The sequence below is a fragment of the Marmota marmota genome, unplaced genomic scaffold (genome assembly GCF_001458135.2).
Source record: "Marmota marmota marmota unplaced genomic scaffold, marMar, whole genome shotgun sequence".
In the NCBI taxonomy this organism is placed as follows: domain Eukaryota; kingdom Metazoa; phylum Chordata; class Mammalia; order Rodentia; family Sciuridae; genus Marmota; species Marmota marmota.
This window is the reverse complement of record NW_026000153.1, coordinates 23,627,839-23,646,008: the sequence shown is the minus strand read 5'-3', so window position 1 is coordinate 23,646,008 and position 18,170 is coordinate 23,627,839.

Here is an 18,170-nt window from a genome sequence, read left to right as displayed (position 1 = left end):
TCTGGTTTTTTATTTCAATAATATTTTCTCCATATACCCAAGTGAATAAAAATCTAGAAATTTTATATCACTTTCTAAATTTATACTTTTTTACTATAAAATATATACTAAATATGTAAAATATAATAAATTCACAAATTTTTAGTGCCTTGTCTTTGCATTTTCTTCTATCATGTGTTACAAATTTTCAATTTGACATCAGTGTTAGTATTTAATATCAACATAGTGTTTGATTGTATTTATGTGTTAGTACTATGAATATTTGTCCTAACCCAAGACACTAGAAAGATGCTCTAATATTATATATTAATATCTAAATCAGAACCTGGCATCAGAACACATGTCAACATAGCTAGCTTTCCTAGAACTCACCTGTGTTAAAAAGATCCTCTCATTATGACTTTATTGATGATGAAATACTTATAGCAGTGGCAAATAAAGATGCATGGAGTTAAAATTGCATTGATCTGCTGAATGAAATAAGCTAGACATAACAAAACAAACAAAAAAACAAAACAACAAAAAATAGGATGTCAATTATATGTGAAATTTTACAAAAAATCAAAAGGGTGAATATACACAGACTAAGAACAAACAATTGGTAGGAAATGGGGGAACGGGGAGATGTAAGTCAATAAATACATAGTAGAAGATATGTAGCATGTATAAGCTGGAGATCAAAGGTACAACATGAGGAGTATAAGTAATAAAATCATCTTGTATTAGGAACTTTTATTAAATAAGTTAATTTGATGTGGAAGAAACAAAAGCAAAGATATTGTCTTTGTACAATTGAAAAATTGTTTCTATTTCTTGCACACATGAAAGAATCTTAAGACCAAAATTGGATCAAAATACAACTAACAAGAGATGTAAATAGTATAGGAAGTTAAAAAAAATTGTGATGGATACATGTAGATATTTGATATTTCTTCCCTCCAAAGTAAATTTTACATCTTGACATCTCTCAAAGAAAAAAAAAAAACAGGATAAAATAGATTTCTGCACACTTTTCTGGGATAGCACAGTGGTAATTTAACTGATGGGGAAAGAATCAAACCTTTTACATCATGTTAAATACAATTAAATAGGAAAATTGTTAATTAAACAATGAATGATAAAGTCTTGTTAATTTTAAACATCTTCAATTTTTTTGTGTGTGTCTCCATGACCTTTTTAATATAAACCATAGAACTGTTGAGCACTAGGTTTTGGAATGATCATGATTTAGAGAATCTAATAGATGCCAAATTCTGACAGTAATCCTCCTAGGAAATTATTGTTTTCTATTTTTTTAAAAGATGAGGACCCTAAAATGCAGAGAGTTTGTGGAAGTTGCTCAGGTGAAAAGACTGGAGTAGAAACCAGCTTCACTGCCACCCTGATTCCAAGCTCATGGACTTCCCAAATTCTAGTTTATTTGTCCTGTAGTCATTGTAACAGTGGTCTTCACCCAGGATTTCGACACAGCTAGAAAATGATTAGACAGCCCAATGACTCCTGGGCCAGGTCTATTGCACCCCATACAAAAGAGCAGTGACTCTGGCAATCATGCATGACTCTGTGATTTCTGCAATCCTCAGTGTTATGGTTTAGATATGAGGTGTCCCCCCAGAACTCATGTGTGGGATAATGCAAAGATATTCAGAGGTGAAATGATCAGATTATGAGAGGTGTAAACTAATCAGTAGATTAATCCTCTGATAAGCATTAACTGGGTAGTAATTGTAGGTCATTGGGGTGTGACTGAAGGAGGTGGGTCACTGGGGACATGCCTTTGGGTTTTATATTTTGTCCCTGTTGAGCAGATAGTTGCATACTTTCTTACCTTAAAAAGAAGCTTTACAAGTCATTGACTTATGAATGAGTTTCTTGAGGGACTTGTATTTAAGTAAAAATATTAGAATATTCCTGGCAATCAGAATTTCTGTAACTTAGCTTTTCATACATATATACTAGATAATTAGATAAAATATTTTATGACAGAAAACATACTCTTTCAAATGCTAAGGACTCAAATCATTATAAACTTTGCTGCCTTGTTGTTAATGAGATAGATTATTAACTTCCAAAAACCCAACAGAAAATACAAGCACCAAGATAATATACCTGAAGACAAATTCTCAAAATCAAGAGCTAATCACTCATTTCTAGGTTTGTTCCTTTAAGTTTCTCTTGTAATATGTCATTTCCACCTTTTGCTGTATGAATCCTTAAAAGATTGGAATTGTTTGAGCTAGTTGTGCAAAGTGTACAGTTTTCCCCTGAGTCTCCACATCAAACTATTTCTGTCTTATCATTTAATCATTTTGTAATTTGCCATATATCCATTAAGCATAGCTCTATGCTGGAAAGAGTTTTAGGTAGTAGGATTAAATTGATGAAGAAAACAGATAAAATTCTTGGCACTATGGAAATTAAAGTCTAGTAGAGGAGAAGATAACAACAGCTGAGCAAAGAAAAGGATGAAATAATTTTAGGTAAATGAGCTTTGAAGAGAATAATAATTTCCTATAAGTAAAAGAGTGATTGGGTTTTTACTTAGTTTGAAATATCAGGGATGCATGATCTGAGAAGGTGGTATTATCATTTTTACTTTAGATATAAAAGGCTCATAACTGCAAAATAATGGTATTCTTCACAATAGGTGCCAAATTACATCAACAACCTCATTGGGAAGTTATTATTTTCTACTTGTTATAGATCAGGACTCACAGAGAGTTTGTGGAAGTTGCTCAGGGTTCCCTTGGTAAATATGTTGGAATTGAAACCAGCTTCACTGCCACCCTGATGCCATAAGAGTAATGATACTACTATTTAAGAGAGTGCATTCTTGACAGAAAAACAAAGGTTCCAAAAGATTCTGAGTCCTTTCTCTTATTGCATCTCACATTCCTACTGGGTAGCCATGGTTTTCTGTCTTGCTTAATTCATGTGGGACATTAACACAGCTTTTGCTGAGTATTTGAGATTGTATTTGGGTTGATTTTGTTAAGAGAGCAGTGGGTTCCATGGAAGGTCTGTAATTCCTCTCAGTGCTGCTACAGTTATAATATGCCGTTGTGTGCTATTACCACCTAAGTTCTTACCCATCCTCTTCCTTCAAATAAATCAGTGCCAGACTAATGAGCAATACTCATTATTTGATAAATAAACTCATAATCCCAACTCCCTCCAGAATCACTGTGATGTTAAATTGGTATTTGTACTGACATAAGAACAGGTTCATTCTTCAAGAAAGCATAACATCAGTGCAAAATGTATTCCACAAGCCAAGAGCATCATTCAGCTGGGGCTGCGAGAAAAGGTCAAGGTGATAAAATAAATTTGAGGAGAATATGGAAGAAGGCATCAGGTTGCAGTCAGGATGTCTTGTTGACCTTTATGTGCATGGCCACATTGTTTCTAATATTTCAAAGCAAGTGCCTTTTAGAAAATTTAAGATAATAAAGAAAGAAAAATTACAGTTTTTATATATCAGGTAAAATCATAACTTAAGCAATCTTAGCACAAAAATTTCAAACATATTGAATGTGAGGTCAAGAAAGTTTGAATTTAAAGGCAGCTTATACATAAGCTTTAGGAATCATCAAAAATTATAATTACATTGTTATAAATTAAATGTTAAATAGTGTTTTAAAAATTGAAACAGAAATGTAATCGAAGGGAACTATGTGAGATTGGCTTATGAACACTGTATTGTTATCTTCCATAGAAAGTGCACAGATAACAACTAATTGAATCATTGTCTCCCATACTGGAAGTGCATAGAAATAACTAATATTCTTGTAACAAGGAATAGTGATATAAGATGTTTAGTGATTATGCAAACAAATAGCAGAAAAGACAGCAGCAATAGTTCAGGGAGGGAGACTCCATAGTATTGAACAGGAATTATAGTTAATATTTTATGACAATGCATGTAGTATCATTTGAAATTTTTACCATTTGAATGTCCACCTTACATACAAACTAAGTTAACAAAGTGCCTTTCTCCGTCAGCCCTCATTCTAACTTCTTCTGCCCCCAGATGTATACACTTTTCTACTTGCTTCAGCCTCACAGCTGCTTTTCCTTGCCATCCACCTGTCTCCTCAGAACTACACCCAATGAGTCCACCTCATTTTTCTGGTATTCTCAAAGAACTTCCTCCCACTGGACCTTGAAGTTCAGTATATGTACCTTTACATGTTTCTTCCATGGACAAAACTCTCTCACTTCTCATTCCCATTCACTACTCTGTTTCTTGCCCTCCACAGTCAAGCTTCTGAGGAGAGAAAACTCTATTTTACTCTGCTTCCTCGTCTCTCATTTTATCCTTAAACTACTCTTAGGTTTCTTTTCTTTCTTTCCTTTTATTCTTTTTGGACCAGTCAGGTGAGTATATTGGTTAAGCAACATACTTTTATATCCGTGGCCTTGGGTTCAATTTGTATTCATTTCATGTAAGTGGGCAAGGCACTCAAACCTTCCAGGAATCTGTGTATACGTATATGACTTCCTCCACTCAACAGAGGTTTCTGAGATTTATCCTCAGCTCTGTTTCAGGCAGAATTCATTTTCTCTGCTCTGTGGCATTCCATTGAAAGGATATTCCAGTTTATTCAACTATGCTTGGTGTCAATGCATCTGTTATGGTTTGGATGGGAGGTGTTCCCCAGAAGCTCACATGTGAGACAATGCAAGAAGGTTCAGAGGAGAAATGATTGAGTTGTGAGGGTCTTAACCCCATAACTGAATGAATTCTCTGATAGGAATTAACTGAGTGGTAACTGAAGTAGTAGTATGTGGCTGGAGGAGGAGGGATTTAGGGCATGGCTCTGGGGTATATATTTGTATCTGGCAAGGGGTCTCTCTCTCTCTCTCTCTCTCTCTCTCTCTCTCTCTCTCTCTTTCTCTTTCTCTCTCTACTTCTTGATCACTATGTGAGCTGCTTCCCTCTGCTATACTCTTCTGCCATCCATGAGCCCTCAAATAAACCTTCCTCCTCTACAGTTTTTCTGGTTGGATCTTTAAGTCACAGTGGCCAAAAAGCTGATTGAAACAGTAACTTTGCTTTGCTTTATTTTCTTTTTATTTTTTCTATTGTATGTGCTACAATCAAATTTCTTCTACTTTTATCCAGGTGTAAATACCTAAGTATTCCTGTAGGGTAATATCCTAAAGCTTGGGATAGTTGCATATTTGACTATGTACATTTTAAACTTTAAAAGGTAATACCCAACAAGTTTCTCTCCCATGGGTACTCTGTAAATAGAGTTCATCTTGCTTTACATCTTTTTCAACATCTCATATGTAAGAATAATTACTGTGTCCCAAACAAAACAAATGTGAAATGATGTCTGATGGTTTTAATTTGTAATTACAAGAAGCTTTTAATATCAACTAAATTTACAATTAAGAGTGAGAAAAATATCATTGCCTAAACTCAATTGTAAAAATTTTAACAACAATTTTTCCCGGATCACATGATCTCTGTGCATGCAGAAAGTTGGTAAGAATAAACAGTTCCATTGGTTGTCATCTAGTGATCAGAAAAGGCATGCTTTTTTTGTGATATGTGATATGCTGTTAGAAACGTCCATTATGAAAAATTGAGAGTGATAGGTGAAGCATCATTTTTCTTTACTGGATAGAAATTCTTTAAGAACATAAATCACAGTTGGAGGGCTAGTGGGAGAGATAATGGTATTTACCACAGATAAAGGAGAGAAAATATGATGTCTTTTAGATTTCATTTAGCATCCAGATTGATTATTTTGTAACTCTGGTTGTGGCAGTCTTTTTAATAACTCTATTGGTGCAGGTGATAAATGGTATGTAGGTGATAAGTAGGAAGATGAACTGGATATGAAAATGTTCACGGTTATTATTATATGAAAGAAATAGGTTACAAACAGCATGAACAATGTGAACCCAATTATATATGAATGAAAATTTAATAATAGATTCCTAGAAGTAAACATCAAGAATTTTTGAGAGATAGATGCCATTTCTCAGTTTTGGAATTGCATATGATTTTCCTGTGCTAATGTAAGTCTTTAGGTCTTTAGAATTCCTCATGATCACTGATGATTCCTGGCCAGCAGCTACCATTCCCTGAAGATACTTTAGCCCCAAGACAAATTCAGGGTTTTGGAAAGAGTTCTAGAGAAGGTAGGAGAAAAACTGAGAATTATGTGAACAAATAGCACACTTGCAATTATGTAGATGTGTGTGCATGTATACTAAAATGGCAATATTGAGGGATGGTTGTAGTTTATGGGTACTTACAATTTTGCACCATTTTCTTTTTTCTGCTTTTAAAATTCCCTTTCACAGATTTGATACTATGTTCATATATGTATGCTAGTTTGTTTTCATTGGTAGTATTCATAGAATTGTGGAATCTATGCAGCATGGCTCAGAAGCATTTCAAGAGTCTTTAGTATTGACTGTAGCAAATGCATCCTTCATAGGACGACACAGGCTAAGCACTAAAATCACACTGATTTAATCAGTAATAGTAAAATCTGTTTAATTTTTAAGACTTAAAAGGATAAGGACCTTTTCTGATGCTAAAGAAAGCAAGTTTTATATATAAACTTTATAATAAATAATAATTTATTAGATTTAGAGCAAAAAGATGCATATGTAAATATTTTCCCTACCCTGTTTAGTCATTCCACTCCTAAGCAAATAATGAGTACTTATTATGTGCCAGGCACTTTCCTAAGCACTGGTGATACATCAAAGAGCAACAACAACAACAACAAACACACACACATACACACACACACACACAAGTCAGTAACTGAAAGTTGCAGAAAAAAGCAAACAATAAATAAGGCAAATAGGCAAATTATACAGCATGATAGAAGATGACAAATCCTTTGAAGAAATAGCCTGAAAAAGGAAAAGGGTTTTCTGGAGGCAGGGAGTTGTAAGTTTAAGCAGGGTAATCAGCAAAGACCATAGAGAGGAAGTTATATTTGTGCAAAGTTAGAGGGAAGAGAAATGTGCATGGAGAGATTGAACAAAGAGTGTGGAAGGTAGAGAGAAGACCAAGGGCAAAGACCCCGAGGAAAGAAGAAAAGTGTCAGTTAGGTTTTCATAAGAGTAGAGAATTGAAGCAGTAGGCTGTTGGGTATTCCATTTATTTATGGACTATTTTTAAGCCTTTGTATTTAAAATAAAATAGAAAGACATTTTGCATAGATTTTTGCACAGGAGAGAAGAAAAACAAAATAAGTTATCTATCACATACTCAGTATTCTTGTAAATTTATATGAAACTTTTTAGGAAAAAAAATATTTTTTCTTCTTAGTAGGAAAGATATGGTTCTTTGCAACCTCACCTGTATTTTATTCTGTCCAATACTACATTAGTTAGATGTATGTCTCTATGACAAAATTTCTGATATAGTTGACTTATAAAGTGAAAAGGTTATTTTGGCTCACAGTTTTAGGAGTTTCAGAAGCTGGTTGTCTGAGTCCCTTTCCTATGGGCCTATGGCAAGACACCACATCATGGCAAAAGCATGTGGCATAGGAGGCTGCTTCACCTCAAGGTGGTAGAGATGTGAAAGAGAGAGAGAGAAAGGGGCCCATGGTCTCAATTGCCCTTCAAGTACATGCTCCTAGGAACCCACCTTCCTCCTATTAGACCCCCACCTCTTAAAGGTTCTACCACCTCCCTAAAGCACCATAGGATGGCAATCCAGCCTTTAACACAAGGGCTTTTGGGTGACACATCCCTACCACAGCAGATATTGACCAACTTCCATATCCATGTGAACACTTCGACAAATTTCAGTCTTCTAAGATTCTTGGCATTTTGAAATGCAATAACTTTTACCTGCACATTATTTCCATATCCTACGCTTAGATCACACCTTGTTTCTTTTCATGTACTGCCTGGACTTATCCCACATGTGCTAATTTGAACCTGATTATCTCATTACCCCAGGTGTAAACAATGGGGACAGGGGACAAATGAAAAGCCTGATCTTTGAAACATTAAGAAAACATGGGAATTGTCCAAGAGTGAAGACAAAACTGGCTTCACAGTGATTAGAAGTGAAGGACGTGAACAAACCATGTGTCTAGGGGCATAAATATTGAAAATGGATGCAGCATACAGAACATTTTTCTGGTGGAAACAGAAGGCAGTGAGCTGGCTTTCACACTTGGGAATAGTCAGAAACCCATGAGGGGTCAGAACGATATTAATAGGCAAATGTCCCTGGATGCCTGATTTTCAAAAGACTGGGACTTGATTTGAAAAGGTCAAGAAAAATTACAGTGATAAACTACTGGACAATCTTGGCAATACTGACTTTTTCATAGACACAAAGTAAGGGACAAGAGAAGAATCAAAGGAGAAATGAGTCCATCTAGGAGAACTAGAGGAAAAGTGCAGGACAAAGTCTTCAGAAGCAAGAAACACAACTGGCAGTGTTTCAGAAAATTATTAAGCATACCAACAACTTGGTTTGATAAAGCATACAAGTTCTCAACACAATTCCAGGTACAATCTGATGTCTAAATCCAGTGCAAATTGGTCCTATCCTAAGGTAAGAAAGAGACTAATTGAATAGTGTCAAACAGCACAGCCTCTGAATTCAGATGGTGGTCTTAATACTAGCTCTACCACATACTGGACTATGACCTATTCAAATTCTGTTTCTCCTCTGTAAAACTGAGACAATAATAGCATCTATGTTAGTTTTCTAGGGCTATTATAATAAAATACCACAGACTAGGTGGCTCAAGCAATACAGATTTATTTTCTCAAAATTCTGGATCTGGATTTCCAAGAATAAAGTGCCAGATTTCCCCAAGAGGCCTTTCTCCTTGGTTTCCAGATGGACCCCCTTCCTGATTTTTCTCATGGCTTTTTCTCTGTGCAGTGTTATTCTTGGTGTCTCTGTGTACCATCTTCTCTTTTTGTAAGATAGTCCTTCATATTAGATTAGGTTGTATGCCCAGAGACTTATTTTAACTTTATTACCACTTTAAGGACCCTACCACCAAATACAGCCACATTCTGAAGTTCTGGGGATTTGAACATAAACATATAAATTGTGCTGAAACATATTTCAGTCCATAGTTTAATCGACTCCTTGGGAATGCATTCTCAGATAATGTACATAAAATATATTTTAAAAGCATGGTACATAAGAAATATTCAGAATATATTAGCTATTATTTTTTCCCAATAGGTATCATGCAAAGAGATGGAATAAGTCAATTTTTAGGGAGTTTCCTTCCTTTGATGGTTGGCAACACAGGTCAAGTGAAACCAAGGAAGAACTTTGGTGATATTGAACTAACACAGGGGCAATGAAAGGAATATTGGAGAAGCCAAAACATAGTCGTGTTTAAATGCTGTTACTAATTTAAGGATAGAGGGTTCTGAATGAATTCATAACTGATACAGTATTTAGCAAGTAAGATCTGTCCTCTGCTTGAGCACTAAAATATTAACATAATTGGCAATGCTCTATTCTCTTTTGAAAGTGCAGAGCAGATGTGATTACAAACACAAATAAACTGTTCAGAGCTAAGAAATGAGTAGATTATGCATCATTGGATTTGCATCAAATATTAAATTAGATGATATTTCACTTTTTATTTTGTAACTCTCTTAGGAAGAGGAATTATACTATCATTAGATTTGTTGAAAAATATGGGTTATTCTTTGAAGAGGCTGTGGTGGTGAGACTTCTAATACAATTCTTTTACATCCTAGATCTGAAAGTTTTGGGTCACTATTGGGGTTCATTATTTTTACCATTTTAAAGGACTCCCTTTTACCATTTAAAATGACTCCCCTCCTTAGACCACTTCTTCAACCCTTGCTATTCATTCATTCATTCATTCACATGAGGATTCATTGAGCACCATCTGCAGCAGTAGGCAATTTTGTGTGTAAAATTTGGGTCTGAACTTATAGGGTTTTGCAATGTAGATAGAGTGTTATGGTGGAAATGGATGATAAACTGATATAGAATTGTAAATAGAGAAAAATTATACTTGGGTTGCAAAATTGAGACTTCATGGCAGGTGGTGGCTCTTGAATTAAATGCCGGCAGCAAGATATTTAACATTGGCAAGTGAAACAGGCATTTTAGTCAAATATAAACTGGTAATGCAGCAGGCTTCTTTAAAGAGCAACCAGCAGTCTTGTCTGGTTTTTCATCTGTGAGATACTGTAGCCAGAGGTAATGACCATCCAAATTGGAACTGGATAACAAGGAATCTAAAAAACATCATTATTATTAATAAGAGGGTGGTACTATGATAGGTGATTTTGATAGGATATTTTCCAGGGAATATAGTGCCACAGTCCGGCTGCAGCAAAATAACCGGGGAGCAGGGGGGGGGTGACGAGCAACTTGTGTAGATTGATACAGCAGGAGTGGGAGCCGTTTATTGTAGAACCAGAGCAGTATATATACATTCCACACAGCTTATCTTAATTAACATAAACTCGATACAGCAGTCAACCAATAAGGAATCTCCACACTTAATGGCTCGCTGGTGTTACTTCACAAACCACTCCCCCTGGCAAAATGCCAGGCGTTACAGACTCTAACAATATAGAAATATTTAATTCTTTCTCCAGAATAACTTCCATTCTGTGAGTTTCCCAATGGGAAGAGCATCCAAAGACAAATTATGTCATTGCATATATCAGGAATTCTAATCCCACATCACAATATTTATGCCTATTAAGGTAGTTTGAACAATGCTAATTGCTACTTTTTCTCTCTTCTTGTATTATCCCTGTCTTGCATGGGTAGGTTTACAGTTTATAATCATAAAGTTATGTAATATTTATTGATTGATTCTTTTTAGTTATACATGACATTTTGATGTAATTATAAAAGCATGGAATATATCTGAATCTAGTTAGGATCCCATTCCTGTGATGCACATGATGATAGGATTCACTGTGGCATATTTTTATATGTACACAGGAAAATTATGTCAGATTCATTCCAATGTCTTTCCTTTTCCTATCCCCGTTAAAATTATTTCTGCTTGCTGACAACATGATCCTATGTTCAGAAGATCCAAAACACTCTACCAGAAAAATTCTAGAACTCATAAATGAATTCAGCAAAGTAGCTGTAAACAAAATTAACAATCATAAATTGTGTTCCTAAACTCCAATGACAAATCAGCTAAAAGAGAAATGAGGAAAACCATTTCATTCACAATAGACTCAAAAAATACTTGGAAATCAATCTAACAAAAGAGGTGGAGGAATAAACATTTCAGTGCACTAAATAAAGAAAAGCAATTGAGGAAAACCTTAGAATATGCAAAGACCTCCCATGTTTTTGGATAGGCAGAACTAATATTGTCAAAATGGCCATTCTACCAAAAGTGGTGTGTAGAATCAATGCAATTCCCATCAAAATTCCAATGATGGTCTTCATAGAAACAGGAAAAGCGGTCATTATTTGGAAAATTAAGAGGCCTAGACTAGACAAAGCAACCCTTAGCAAGAAAATGAAAGCAGGAGGCACCACAACATCAGACCTTAAATTATACTACAGAGATATAGTAACAAATTTTGTGTGTAAAATATGGGTCTGAACTTACAGAGTTTTGCAATGTAGGTAGAGTTTTATGGTGGAAATGGATGATAAACTGATATAGATTTGTAAATAGAGAAAAACTATACTTGGTTTGCAAAATTTAGACTTCATGGCAGGTGGTGGCTCTGATATTGATATCATCTAATAATCTGATATGATGGCTCTGATAATTTAAGGTCTGATATTGTGGTGCCTCCTGCTTTGATTTTCTTGCTAAGGATTGCTTTGGATAGTCTAGGCCTCTTAATTTTCCAAACAGCATGATATTGGCACTGAAAAAGGCATGAAGACCAATGGAACAGAATAGAAGACATAGAGACAAACCCACAAAAAATAGTTAACCTCATACTAGACAAAAGCATCAAAACATACATTGGAGAAATGATTGCATCTTCAACAAATGGTGCTCAGAAAGCTGGAAATCCCCTCTCACCCTGCACAATACTCCACTCAAAGTTGATCAAGGACCTAAGTATTAGACCAGAAACCCAATATAGGTCTCAAACTTCAACATATCAGCTTAGGAGTCAAATGCCTCAACAAGACTTTTAAAGCATGAGAAGTAAAATCAAGAATCAATAAATATAGTGGTAGCAAACTAAAAAAGTTTCTTCATGACAAAGAAACAATCGAGCATAAAGAGAGAGCCTACAAAATTGGGAAAAAAAATCATTGCCATCTGCACCTCACATGGAGCATTAATTTTCAGGACACATAAAGAACTCAAAAATCTCAACGTCAAAGAAACCAAATAACCCATGGAATAAATGGTCAAAGGAACTGAACAGATACTTCACAGAAAAAGAAATATGAGTGTTAAACAAATATATATATATATATATATATATATATATATATATATATATAAATATTCCACATCTCTAGTAATAAGAGAAATGCAAATTAAAACTGTACTGAGATTTCATCTAACTCTAGTCAGGGTAGCAATTATCAACAATACAAAAAACAGTAAATGTTGGCAAGGATGTGGTGGAAAAGTTACATTCATACATTGCGGGTGGAACTGCAAATTGGTGTAACCACTCTGGAAAACAGTATGGAGATTTCTCAAAAAAAAAAAAAAAAAAACACCTTGGAAAGGAACCACCATTTGACCCAGCAATCTCACTCCTCAGTATCTATCCAAAGAATTTAACATCATCATACTACAGTAATGCAGCCACATCAATGTTTATGGTAGCTCGATTCACAATAGCTAAGTATTAGCCATAAACAAGAATGACTTTATGACATTTGCCAGTAAGTGGATGGATCTGGAGACTATCCTGCTAATTAAGCCAATCCCCAAAAGCCAAAGTCAGGTTTTTTCTCTGATGTGTGGACACTAACTCATAGTAAAGAGGAGAGGGTATGGTAGGTAGAATTTCAGTAGAAAAGTTATGATATTGAACTTGCGTTGTCCTTTAGGTTCACTATCTTAGACAAGAGGTCTTGAATGAAATGTTATGTAGGCCCCATTTCTGCTCCCAGTGCTTTTATTCCCTCTCTCTAAAGTGTTGACCCTGTTTTTCACCACCTGGAAAGTTCCTGCTTAATGGTTGCTGTTGTGCTGATCAAAAGGCAGACCTTCATGGATGTGGCATGTCCATGGTGTATAAACTTGGCTCGTTTGCTTGCAGCGGGTGAGTACATCTCCTGCATTCCATTGTCAATTGCTGATCCATTTATGCCAAGTGTAGAGTTTGTATTTTTTTTCCTGACCATAAAGGGGAAATATTCAGTCTTTTAGACTTAAAAATGACTTGTATAGATGCCTATTTTGAAGTTGAAGGAATTCCCTTCTCTCACTATTTTGTTGAGTCTTCCAAGAATGGATGTTGGATTTTGCTAAATCATTATTCCACTTCTGTTGATATAACTATGTTTCCTTTATATTTGAGGATGTTTGTATGTTAAAATACAATGATTACTTTTTTGATTGAAGTGAAGTTTGCATCTCCTATGATTAACCATTTCAAATATCCCAATTAAATCACAGTTAGTGCATTCACAGTGTTGTAAATCACTACTTCTTTTAAGTTTCAAACTTTTTTATCACCCCAGAATCATCTATACCATTTAAGTAATTACTCCTATTTCTCCTTCTTCCAACACCCTGGCAATGATAATTTTTTTTCCTCTGACTTTATCTGTTTGAGATATTTTATATGAAATAAATCATACAATAAGTAAACTTGTGCTGGATATTTTTAATTTACATACAGTTTTCAAGGTTCATCCAAATTATAGATTTTAATCAGTATTTTATTCCTTTTTATGGCTGAATAATATTTTATGACATGTACATACTATGGTCTCTTTATCAATTCTTCCTTTTATGGACATCTGGGCTACTTCACTTTTTATCTTCTATGAATAATACTGCTATAAACTACATATGAATGCCTCAGTGGGTATAGAAAACTGATATGTTTGTATTTCTTTCAGATATGTATCTAGGACTGGAATTATAGTTGCTGTGTCCAGCATGGTCAAACTTGTGGGTTCTGATAAGGGGCAATAGGGGACTAGAAAATAAAGACTCACACATGCAGATTTTGAAGTTCAATAGCTAGAAACAGGTGGAGTGCTGCTGTCTGATGGAGAAGCAGATCTAAAGAATTAAGCCAGCAATCTTTTTAATTTATGTATGTCTCATTATCATGTTAAAGTCTATGCAAGTATTATTCTTTATATTCAGGAAAGTTACAGAAACTAGAAACACCTGTGTAGCTATTCCAGTTGCAATCCACAGTTTCAATGTGCAGTGTTAGGAGCTTTGTGTAATGCTCAAGAAAGTCCTTTGTTTAAAGTTATTGTTAAGCCAGCAGGCTCATGAGTAGCAGAGCTGGTGAAACATTTAGATTGTCTAGCAAGAGAATTATTTTATTCTCTGTAGCTATGTGCCTGAGATCAAGGTCAAAGCTAATAGAACTCTTGCACAGAGCCTCCACCTCATGCAGAGCATTACCACAGCACCTAAGCATCCTGTGCCCTTGCACAGAAACATTCCCAGGTACCAGGCATGCCAAAGCCATGAGGTCATCAGAGACCCCAATATCAGATACTGTCCCTCCATTCTCTGTCTCGGCTCTCCACATACAGTTTCATGTAGCAATTCTGTACTTAACTTTTAGAAAAACTACCAAATTTTTCCATAGCATTTGCACCATTTTACATCCCTAGGAGCCAGGTATGACTCCCTATTTCTTTATATCCTTTCCAAAACTTGTTCAGTATTTTTTTTATCTACACTCTCTAGTATTTGTGAAATTTTATCTCTGCAGTTTCAATTTGCATTTACTTAGTGACCAGTGAAGTTGAATATTTTTATGTGCTTATTATATATTTGTATATTTTCTGTTGAGAAATGTATATTCAAGACCATTCTCTATTTTGAAAATCGAATTTTCTTTTGTAATTGAGTTATAAGAATTCATTATGTATTTTAAAACATTATCTGATTTGTGATTTGCTAACATTTTCTTCCACTGTTTAGATTGTCTTTGTATTTTCTCAGTAATGTCCCCTGATTCACAGAAAAAGATTTTAATTTTAATGACATCTAATTTATCAATTCCTCTTTAGTTGCTTTTGGTTTTGTTGTCAAATCTGAGAATTCATTGACAAATCCAAGGTCATAAAGAAGTATCCCCATGTTTCCTCTAATAGTTTTATATTTAGGCCCATGATCCATTTTAATTTTGATGGTTAAATGTGATCATCATTTTTTCTCACACAAAATAAAAACTCAAAAACTTTTGAGCTCTGTATTATTATAAGCACTAAAATTTCTGACTTTATACATAACAAGTTTAGCAAACAGAAGCCCTTAATTTGAAAAAAAAACTTTTTGAAGAAATCAATTCACAATTTTTCATTTCTCTGTCTAGTTGAAAGACCTTTCAGGGTTTTTTCTCTGCCCAGAGATCTGCCTATAAATCAAATGTTTTGTTTTTCAAACTTTTGGTGTGTGCACAAGCAAAAAATTCTCCTCAAAATCCTGACTGTGTGCCTCACAAGATGGTGATTATTGAAAACACAGAACCAAAGTGAAGATTCCAAACCCAAAGACCATTAGCTCACACCACAGGATGCTCTCACATCTCCCTTGTGATAGTGATGCTTGGCACCCCGTGTCTATCAGATAGAATTCCCTGAATGATCCAGCAGTTTTGAATAAATGGATGAGGGAAAGATGGGCATAAAGAGTTAAGCTTTGGGGAGTAGTAAAAGGAAAAAAAAATAAAAATATAGATTTTTGCTTTCTATAAAAACACATAATCTAATTTTAAAAAAAATGGCTAGAACCAGTCCTGAGACCCTGGAAGGGTCTTGCATAACAGAAGATCAAGCTGTATTGACCTCATAGTTAATCCTATTTTGATTATAAATATCTGATTATTAATAATTTGAATCTATCTCATCTGCATAGTACATTTCCCTAAATATATTCATTTTCAACTTCTAATCAGATGGTAAGGCAGGTTTCACATGTTCAGAATAGTGCATCCACCATATTTTAAGTTTGGATCTGACATATGCCCACACCAGGAGCATCACTCTGACCCAATCAAGGGCACTAGTTCTATTCATGTCTCCTCTGTCAAAGTCTAAAATTCATTCCATTATCAAGTACAGGTGGGGATATTGTTTTTCTTTTGCTCCCAATTATTTGCATTCATGTCTTGGTTTTAATTTTTATGTAAAACGTTACCCCACTACTGATAGAACCCAATAGAAGACACCAGAAATCATTCAGTCAGTATAAAAATGTCTATCATTGTTCACCTGAGTTGTGCTTCTTAAAAATCATTGTAAATTTAAGACCCATAAGGAAGCTTAAAGGAGAATGAACTTATTCACTTAGAAAATAATGAGCCTGTACTAAGTACCTGAAATGTTCTGGTTTCCAGGTATACCAGGCATATATTAGAACAACATAATTTCAGAGCTCTTAAAATGTAATCTAGTTGAAAAGAGAGTAATAAACAAATAAATAGCCAATTGCAGTTATCAATAAATACTGTGAAATAAAGGAAGGCAGAACCTTCCTTAAACAGAAAATCTGAGATCAGAACTTCACTCATTGAATCTCTACTGTAACTCTAGTGAGGTTAATACATTTAGGCTTCACTCTACCCAAAGTGTTTGGCACTGCTATTTTTGTTTTATATGAAGAAAAAAGCTTACATAATTTTGCTACAATAACAAACAAAACAACATCGGCACAATTCCTGTTGAGTGTTAGAGTGCTGACTTGGTCCACTTAACCTGCTGTAACAAAATTCTATCAACTATGCCTTATCAACAGTGCACAAGTATTTCTCACAGTTCTGGAGTCTGGAAGTTGAAGATCAAGATCTGTAGAGAAGGAAAAGCTTACTTAAGGGCTCATGGTTTCAGAGGTCTCCATTCATACACAGCCAGCTCCATTTCTTAGGGATCCAGGTGAAGCTGAATATCATGGTGGAAGAGTGTGGCAGATGGAAGCAGCTCACAAGATAATCAGGACGCAGAGAGAGAGATTCAACTCTCCAGATACAAAATATATACCCCATAAACCACTTCCTCCAGTCACACTCCATCTGCCTCTAGTTACCACTCAGTTAATCCCATCAGAGGTTAATTCACTAATTAGGTTAAGGCTGTAACCTTCTCCTTGTACTATCTCACATGTGAGCTTTTGGGGCACACCACATCTAAACCATAACAGGCAGCTTAGCTGGGTACAGTGGCACACACCTGTAATCCAAGTGACTTGGGGGGCTGAGGCAGGAGGATTGCAAATTTGAGGACAGCCTCAGCAATTTAGTGAGGCCCTAAGCAAATTAAGGTAGGACAGGGCCAACCCTCAGGACTTACCCACCTACCAGTGGCCTCAACTCCATTGCATTGATGGTTAGGTTTTCTATTAATTTGGGGGCACCATAGACATTCAGTCAAGAACAATTTCAAATGGAAAAAGACTTGTCTCAGAACTCAGCCTTAACTCTAGTAGAACTAGCATAACCTAGAAGACTTTAGATTTAGGATTCATTTGTTTGCTTGTTTTTTCTGAGAGTTATAGTGAAAATATCAGACAATCATCCGAAGTGGCAGCCATGGTCATACTGAAATAGCTCTGTAGGATTTAAAAAGGGCCTTAAACAAGAGAGGAAAGTTGTGAATAATTATCAATGGGATTTCTGTCAACTGTTGCAGAGTTGTTTTTCACCTGTGTGATGATTTGACTTCTTGAAATGCTGCAGAGCATGACCTAGTTTTAATGATGCTGTGAAGAAAGAACAATGGCTCCCGTGCACATTAAATATACAAAGGATCAGCCACAGGGGTCGTGATTTTTCTGGGGAATCTAAATATCATTGATACTGGAAATGTAAATTGGATGCATCATCACATTTATTTTTCTACCCAAAGAATTCTGAATTCTTACTTTCTGTTATGGTTTGAATTTGAAGTGTTCTCCCAATGCTCCTGTGTTCATGCAAAAATGTTTGGAGGTGGAATTTTTGGATTGTGAGAGCTGTAATCTAATCAATCCACTCTAATTTGAATGGACTGACTGGATGGTGACTGT